The sequence below is a fragment of the Pleurodeles waltl genome, chromosome 6 (genome assembly GCF_031143425.1).
Source record: "Pleurodeles waltl isolate 20211129_DDA chromosome 6, aPleWal1.hap1.20221129, whole genome shotgun sequence".
Lineage (NCBI taxonomy): Eukaryota > Metazoa > Chordata > Amphibia > Caudata > Salamandridae > Pleurodeles > Pleurodeles waltl.
Window position 1 is genome coordinate 587,055,417 of NC_090445.1, and position 8,978 is coordinate 587,064,394.

Consider the following 8,978-nt stretch of genomic DNA (forward strand, 5'->3'; position numbering starts at 1 on the left):
GGCCTTCTCCGACCTCGTAGCTCTAGATCAAGAATCCCAAATGGAAATCCAATGGTGGATATCCCATTTAGAGGCCTGGAATGGCAGATCCATCTTCCCCTCTGTGCCCGATCTTGTGTTAGAATCCGATGCAAGTCTCACAGGCTGGGGCGCCCGCTGTAGTTCGATATCGACTGGCGGTACATGGTCCGCAGAAGAGTCCAGATTGCACATAAATTGTTTAGAGCTTCTTGCAGGCTCCTTTGCGATCAGAAGCTTTACAAAGAACAGAGCACGATGTTCTATCCTGCTCCGCATGGACAATATTTCAGCGGTACGGTACATCAACCATCTAGGAGGCACCAGATCCAAGCCTCTTGCGCTACTGGCCAAGAGCCTTTGGGAATTTTGTCTGTCCCGCAAATTTTCCCTCATAGCCGAATATCTCCCAGGCTTCTTGAACTCCAATGCAGACTGGCATTCACGCCATTTATCCGATTCCAGCGATTGGAAATTACACCATCCAGTCTTTCGCCAATTAGAAAGGAAATGGGGCCCTTTCCAGATAGACCTCTTCGCGTCCAGACTCAACACTCAACTTCCCCACTTTTTCAGCTGGCGTCCGGATCCTCTCGCAGTAGCTACAGACGCGTTCCTCCAAGACTGGTCTCGATCGCTCAACTATGCCTTCCCTCCATTTATCCTAATCAACAGAGTCTTAAATCAGGTCAGACGTCAAAAGGCGTCCCTCGTCCTGTTGGCCCCCTTTTGGCAATCACAGGTTTGGTTTCCACCCCTTCTCGAACTCGCGGTGGACTTCCCAATCCTTCTCCCGAACTTTCCATCTCTTCTCCTAGACCCTTTCGGGTGTCCCCACAACCTGATTCTCAACAACTCATTAACCCTGTCAGACTGGTACATTTCCGGTCTACCCAACAATCCTTCGCTATTTCATCAGAGGCTTCAGAGTTCATCAATAACGCATGGGCGCCCGGTACAAGGCGAGCGTACGCGTCAGCTTGGACTCTTTGGTCAAGCTGGTGTGTGGGAAAATGTGCCAATCCCTTTTCAACAGACCTAAACTTAATTATCAACTTTCTAGCCGCCCAGGCGGGTCTAGGAAAATCCTATCGGACAATAAATCTCTACAGGTCTGCTATATCCATGAATCACTCCCTTATAGATGGCAACCCTATCGGGATGCATCCTTTGATTTGTCGCCTTTTAAAAGGCGTGAAACTCTCCAGACCCCCTTCTGCCAAATATTCTCACCTCTGGGACCCTAGTGTTGAACCTTCTTCTTTCTTGGTCGGATAATTCAAGTCTTTCGCTTAAAATGCTTTCGGCCAAGCTTACCATGTTACTATGCATAATCTCTATCAAAAGGACGTCGGACGTTAAGTCCCTTGACGTCTCTGCCCGCCAATTCCTACCCTCTGGGGTTTTGTTCCACATTTCCAAACGTACGAAAACTAACTTACATTCTGTCTTCTACCCCTTCTTCCCCGACAAACCAAAACTATGTGTGGGCCTTTGTTTAAAAGAATACGAGAAAAGAACTGTAGACCTGAGAACGTCCTCTTCCAATCAACTGTTGATCTCCTTTCGCAAACCTCACAAGCCGGTGTCATCGGCAACTCTAGCCCGTTGGGTTAAATGGATCATGTCCTTGGCGGGAATTGATATCTCAGTTTTTGGAGCACATTCGTCCAGGGGAGCCATGGCCTCCAAGGCGTTTGCCTTGGGTTCCAGTTTAGAGGACATTCTCAGGTCCGCAGATTGGTCCAATGACAATGTGTTTAAAACTTTTTATTGGAAACCTGTTAGATCTGCTTCTTCAATTGTTATTGATAAGCTTTAAACTCGCATAATAGAGCCCCCGGTCTTGTCATAAAATGTAGATTTTCCTAGTAATTTATGACGGAAAGTCTTAATTTTATTAAAGACACGGAGGCGAATATTATCCCACCACAAGTACTTCTATTAATTTGTACTTTTTTCTCCCTCCCAGCGACTCCAGCACTTCCTCCAGCTTCCGGATAATGCCGCTGGCTCCTTACTTTCTCCCTTCAAGAGGAAATATCCGGATGCATCATCGCAACCTTCGCAGGACCTTCTGCCTCCTTCACCCGCCTCTCGTCTCATCGCTGTGGTCCAAGAGTTTTGTTCCGTTTCCTTGGCATTGGCAATTGTCGGACTTATTTACCCGTTGTTTTATGATTCTATCTAACTTACTCGCTCAAGAAAAGAGGGCTGTTTGCAGTCAAGGGTACTCTCTATGGTTGATGGTTTATGCTGATTGGCTTAGTTCTTAGTTACTGTTTCACTCCCATTGGTTATTCTGACGCTAATCCTCCTGGGAGCTGTAGTTTCTTGACTGTTGCTGTTTAAAATAAAGTAAGAAAAGAACGCATAATATTCGCCTCCGTGTCTTTAATAAAATTAAGACTTTCCGTCATAAATTACTAGGAAAATCTACATTATCATATAGCATGAATATAGGTCATGGCATAACAAAAGTAAAACTATATCAAGAAACTTAATCCTGCAGATAATTTGATCGTTTGATTCCTTCTCCATATCTGTTACTCAATGAAACATTAGGAGCACTACTTTACCCTGCCTCTTCGTGTATGTTACTTCCTACAATCTCCCCACTACCTGCTCTACTTCCATTACTGTCTTTACTACTTTCTCTTAACGATTCTTCCAAATCGTTCAACACACCTTAATCTTCAAACAACCAGCCTTCATCCAATACATACTGCTCATGTTCTTTATCTCTTTCTATTTCCTTCACCTTGCCATCCTCTAATCTCACAGAATTATTAAATATTGCTTGAACTTCTAAGGGTTTGAAAAACTTAGCTTCACCTTTTTTTTTTAACCTTAAATGGTAATTTCACCCTGACCATATTTCCTACCTTTATCGTACCCTCTTTAGCTCTTTTCTTACAATCCTGATAATCCTTGTACTTTTTTGAGCACTCAAAATATTTTCCTTTACATCGATAGGTGACCAATTCAAAATTCTGGACTTCCCTAATGAACCTTGGTTGTCTTTCATGTAAGAAACTCTCCCTCTCATGAAGGTGAATGGGCTAAACTCTGTAACAGTAGGCGATGTATGAAACATCCAAATGGTTCATATATTTACTTTACAGTTCATATTCTTACTTCTTACCATTTGTAACAATCATTTTATCACTCTATTGAACCTCTCGACTTCTCCATTGCCACTAGTATGATACAGAGAAGTCAATTTATGCTTAATGCAGTTCCTTGCTAAAAAATAATTTATAACACCAATTTTAAACTGCACTCCATTGTCTGACACACTATTTTTGGGGAGACCTTCTCTTTGGAATATATCATCAAGAAATGTTACTACAGTATCAGCATTGATATCACAAACAAAGCTTACTTCTGGACATTTTGAAAAAGAGTCCATGGCCACCAAACATACCAATCTTTACCATCACCACCACACACTGGGCCCATAATATCAACCCCTATAGTTTCCCATGGCATGTCGGGACAAGGCACAGGATGTAAGGGAGGTCTCATTACTACTTGAGATTTATCTGCATTCTCACACAAACCACATTCACTGACAAGCCTTTCCACCTCCACATCCATCCCTGGCCACCAATAACTGCTCTTAATTTTCCTTTTACTCTTTACTATGCCCAGATGCCCCTCGTGGCACAATTTAATTATTCTGCTTCTCAGTCCATTAGGTGGTACCAACCTTACGCCTCGCAAAATACTTTCATCCATTATCATCAATTCATGTTGCACTTCTCAAAAAACATTTACAATTTTGTTCCAGTTTTTTTCCCACAGACCACCCATTCACCACAAAATCCTTTATGACCTTCAACGTCAGATCCTGCTCATACTCCCTTTCCCACTCTTCCTTGTCAATAGCTACCATATCCTCAACCGCTATCCATGACACACTCAATTCATCGTCACAATCCTGGGAAACCTCTTCCAAAGCTAATGGAAGCCTGCTAAAAAAATCAGCTACTCTAGTTTTAATTCCAGGAACATAAAACAACTTGTACCAAAAATCCATTAACCTTAATGACCTTCTTGCTATCCTAGGGATGTTATGTTATGTTATGTTATGTTATAATGGTTTATATAGCGCCTAACTGCCCAACGGCCTCGTAGCGCTTATACTGCCATGGCGGTGACATACTGTTTATATTTATACAAGAGATTTAAATTTTAAATAGCCAAGTCTTCAGTTCCTTCCTAAACGACAACTCTTGAGGGTTTGCTCTCATCTTGAGAGGGAGATTATTCCAAAGCAAAGCGCCTTGGTATGCTAGCGATCTTCCTCCCCATCTGGCTTTCCTTGTTGTTGGAATTATGGCCAGTATAGCTGAGGAGGATCTAAGTGGCCTGGCTGGAATGTAAACCTGTGCCAGTGTTTTCAGCATTTCAGGTCCCTTATCAAATATGGATCTATGAAAGTGGCACAGGGTCTTGAACTGAATCCTTTCCGCTACCGGGAGCCAGTGTAGGGAGACAATTCCTGGCCGTATCGAATGTTGTTTAGGAATATTTAGTAGCATACGAGCCGCTGCATTTTGTACCCTTTGTAGTCTTTGAATTACATATTTCGAAGAGCCTATAAACAAAGCATTGCCATAGTCAATCCGAGAGCCTATCAGTGCCTGAACAACCATTCTTCTGGCTGAGAATGGTAAAATAGTTAAAACCTTCCTCAGGGTCCTTAGCAGAGCAAAAGCAGTTCCTGCTATTCTATTCGCATGTTGGGCCATTGAGAGAAGAGGGTCCAGCCATACCCCTAAGCTTTTTAATGAGACATTTAGGGGGTGGGAGGGTAGGCACCCCTCTCAGTAGGCTGGAGTTGAATGGGGGCAATTTATTTCCAAAAAACATGACTTCCGTTTTGTCATCGTTAAGCTTCAATTTACTTTCAGACATCCAGGTTGCAACTGCTTTCATGCAAGGACCTAGTGCTGAGCCCATATCTGGGCGGGCATTGGAAAAGGAGACTATCAGTTGCGTATCATCTGCATATGATACCAGATTCAGTCCGAAAGGCTCGACTATACCTGCTAGTGGCCGCATATAGATGTTGAAAAGTAATGGACTTAGAGCCGAACCCTGAGGAACACCACAGCTACTGAAGGTGCTCCTAGAGATATACTCTCTCTCAAGTACCTGAAATGACCTCCCATATAAAAATGAGCAAATCCAGTCTGACGCAGTACCGGCAATTCCACATCCTCGAAATCTGTCTATGAGGATTTTTAGGTCAACTGTATCGAAGGCCGCACTTAGGTCAAGGAGGATAATCGCTGTTTCCATACCTTTATCCATCCTCTTCCTTGCTTCTTCTGTGATGGCAATCAGTGCGGTTTCTGTGCCATGTTTAGGTCTAAAACCCATCTGAGTAGGGTGTAAAAGTTTATTTTCTTCCAGAAGCGTGGATAACTGAGAGTGTACGTGTTTCTCCGCAAGTTTGGCAATTAGAGGCAATAATGAGATTGGTCTATAGTTGCTCAGAATCTTAGGATCTAGATTAGTTTTCTTCAAGAGCGGCTTGACAATGGCCTGTTTCCAGTGGTCAGGTACAGTGCCGTCACTTAATGAGGTGTTAATAAGTTTCGTTATTATCGGTCCTAATGCTGAAATTCCCAAGGATAAGATCTGGGGGGGGGCAGGGTCTAATGGGGAGCCCGATTTCGTTGAGCTCAGTAAGTTGATAACTCTATCCAGACTGATAGGTGTAAAGTTTGTGAGAAGAGTTACCTCCCCGACCTCTTGGTTCATCTTCTCCTGCTCTTTACTAGGGGGGTTAGGGAAGGCTAGATAAATATTCTGAATTTTATTTAGAAAGAAACTGGCCAGATCTTCTACATGTTGTTGTGGGGAGTCCCTAATTTCTGCTTCCTCCCTTGGATGAATGAGATCTTTTAGGGCATTAAAGATCTCCTTGGGTGAATTAGCTGCTGCTTCGATTTTTCCTGAGTAATAAGTCGCCTGAGTTTTTTTAATTTCTAAATGATATTCTCGAATCAGATTTTTATAGTCCCTTTTCATGGATTCATCTTGGGTGCATCTCCATCTCCTCTCTTGCTTCCTACACTCTCTTTTCTTCTCTAATAGGCATGCATTGTACCATGGAGCCGACTTCTTTCGATGGGTGCTTTTGGACGAGGAGAGAGGTATAGTCTCCTCTAGGCTGTCCTCTATCCATTTATTAACAGAGTGCACAAAATCTGTTATGTTATTTATATTTATACTTCCTGGTCTATTTTTCTCCAAAGCGGAGATGAAATCTGTGGATTTTAATCTGTGCCATTTCCTTCTGCGGGGGGGTGCCCCCATGTGGGTGATCTTGTAGTAAGTGAAATGTAATTCCAGTTCTAGAAGGAAGTGATCCGACCATGCTAGCGGACAAGATGATAGAAATTTTATACTTGGGTCATTAGAGAAAACCAGATCAAGTGTATGACCCTTAACATGAGTAGGTCCTTGAATAAGTTGTCTTAAGTCACATGCATTCATGTCTGCTATCAGCATCTTAGTGGAAGCATTATCTGTATTCTCAGCATGTAGATTAAAATCACCCAGCACTAAGAAGTTTGATTTAGTATATATTAGTTGTGAAATGTTTTCTGCCAGTGACATTATGAAATCTCCCATGGGACCAGGTGGACGGTAAATCAAAACACCCGAAAGGGTGTAATGAGGGTTCACATTGATGGAGAAAGACATACTCTCGCAGTCTTTAATTAGGGAGGGAGCGATATTGATCTTACACGTGTCTCTGAAAATGACTGCAATGCCTCCCCCTCTACTAGGTCTGTCCACTCTGCTGATCTTAAATCCTGTGGGAAGGGCCATAGCGACATCTGGAGCAGAGCTTTCATCCAACCAGGTTTCTGTTAGAAACAAGGCCAGGGGTTTAATTTGTTCAATTAAAAGATGAATATCCATTATATGAGCTCCTAATGAGCGGCAATTAACTAGGAAAATGGATAATTTATCAGAATTCTCCGCTTGTAGATAATCTGTGTGCGTTTTGAGAGACCATGCGCACCTGGGGCATCTAAATTTGTCCCTATGTGGGTCTAGGCTTTTACTACACAGTGCATGAGATTTATTGTTAAGGAGGAGTAATTCATCTTTGGAGTAAGTGATAACTACCTTTTCTGTTAGGACTCGGGCATAATTTCTTGGCTCTTGGCTCGTTCTGGCGCGTTCTGGCGCAGATGGGCTTGCCTTTGGCACGCCTTTGGCGCGCCCGCTGCGCGCGCCCGCTGCGCGCCGCGATCATAGTGTGATTAAATAGCTCTCTAGCAGTAAAAGCTAGAGTGCTAACCCCCAAAATGGCGGCGGATTTTTCCGCCTTATATCGAGAGTGGGCTGTGCTATTTCCTGGTTTTCCCCGTGACCTATTACTTATATGCCTAGGTCGCCGTAAAAATATGCTCAGTATTCACAAATATCTCTTTGCCAACGAATTCTACGCCGACATTTAAAAACGAGTTTTCTTTAAATTAAAATCGAGCGTTTAGCTCCTTCAGGGACAAAGTGCAAAGTGCAATAAGGATTCAATTTCAATTCATCAGATTCAATGTTTCACAATTTACATTAACATTAAAATTCAATTAAACAGTATCTCGCCGTTTTAGCCAAGCATGGGAGAGGCACAGGGAACCACAGGGACCACAGGGTGGCATTAAGTAAACCCTTGTTGGTCCGGAGTTTCATCAAAGGTTTATGTTCACACCTAACCTCAACTCTGTAGGCCCAAACAAAATTCCCAAAATGTTCTAAAGCTCATACAACTGCTAGTGTATCCTTCTCAATGACTGAAAATTTCCCTTCTGATGGTGTCAATGCTCTTGATGCAAAAGCTACAGTATACTCGTTACCTTTATCGTCAACCTGTCCAAGTACAGCACCGAACCCTTTGTTGCTGGCACACCCAACCCTTTGTTGCTGGTATCAGTGGTAATTATGTTTTTAAGATTAGGGTCAAAAACATGTATATTATCTGCATTACAAATACTGATTGTTATGAACTCGAATTCTGACTCTAGCTCCTTAGACCAATACATTATTTTTTTTTAAATAATTGAGGGAAATTGTACGTTTTTTCTGGAAAATTCCTAACAAATTTTGCATAAAACTTGGCTAACCCCAATAAGGACCTCAATTCATCCTTATTGGTAGGACATGGAGCCTCCTTGATGACATGTAATAGGTCGTTTTTTGCTTAATACCATCCACCGTGATCTCATGTCCTAAGTAATTTGGACTTTTCGCCCTAAACTTACGCTTTGAAAACTTAGCGGTTAACCCATGATCTTCTAAAATCTGCAAGACCTCATTCGCTGTAGTGTTATGTTGTTCCACATTCTCTCCCATGACTAGTATATCGTCTTGGAAAAATATAACACCCAACATATTCTTGAACAGTTTGTGCATACGTTTTTGGAATACAGCTGCCGCTGAAGCAAGTCCAAATGGCATATGCAAAAAACGGTAACATTCAGATGGACCCATAAATGCTGTCAAGTTCTTACTAACCTAATCTGATGGTATGCTGATGATAAATCTATCAATGTAAACCAACTCTTCCCTTTAGTGTGTGCCAGTATCTCATGCATTTTTGGTAAAGAAAATCTTTCTACTACTATATTCTCATTGAGATTCCTCAAATCCACACATAAGCGGATTTTCCCATTGGCACGTATTGCTACCACAATAGGGGCAATCGATTCAGCAGCACCAACTTCCTCAATTAAGTTTTCTTTAAGTAATCTTTCAGTTTCTTGGTCCCCCTCCTTCTTCACTATCCAAGGTAACCCTCTGAATTTGTGCACTCTAGGTCCTGCTGTATGTTTTAAAACTATTTTTTGTGTGTACCCCTTTAATGTGCCAATCCTTCTCAAAAATACTTTCTGGAATTTACTCTTGAACTCATCTCCATCTCCGTCATGGGT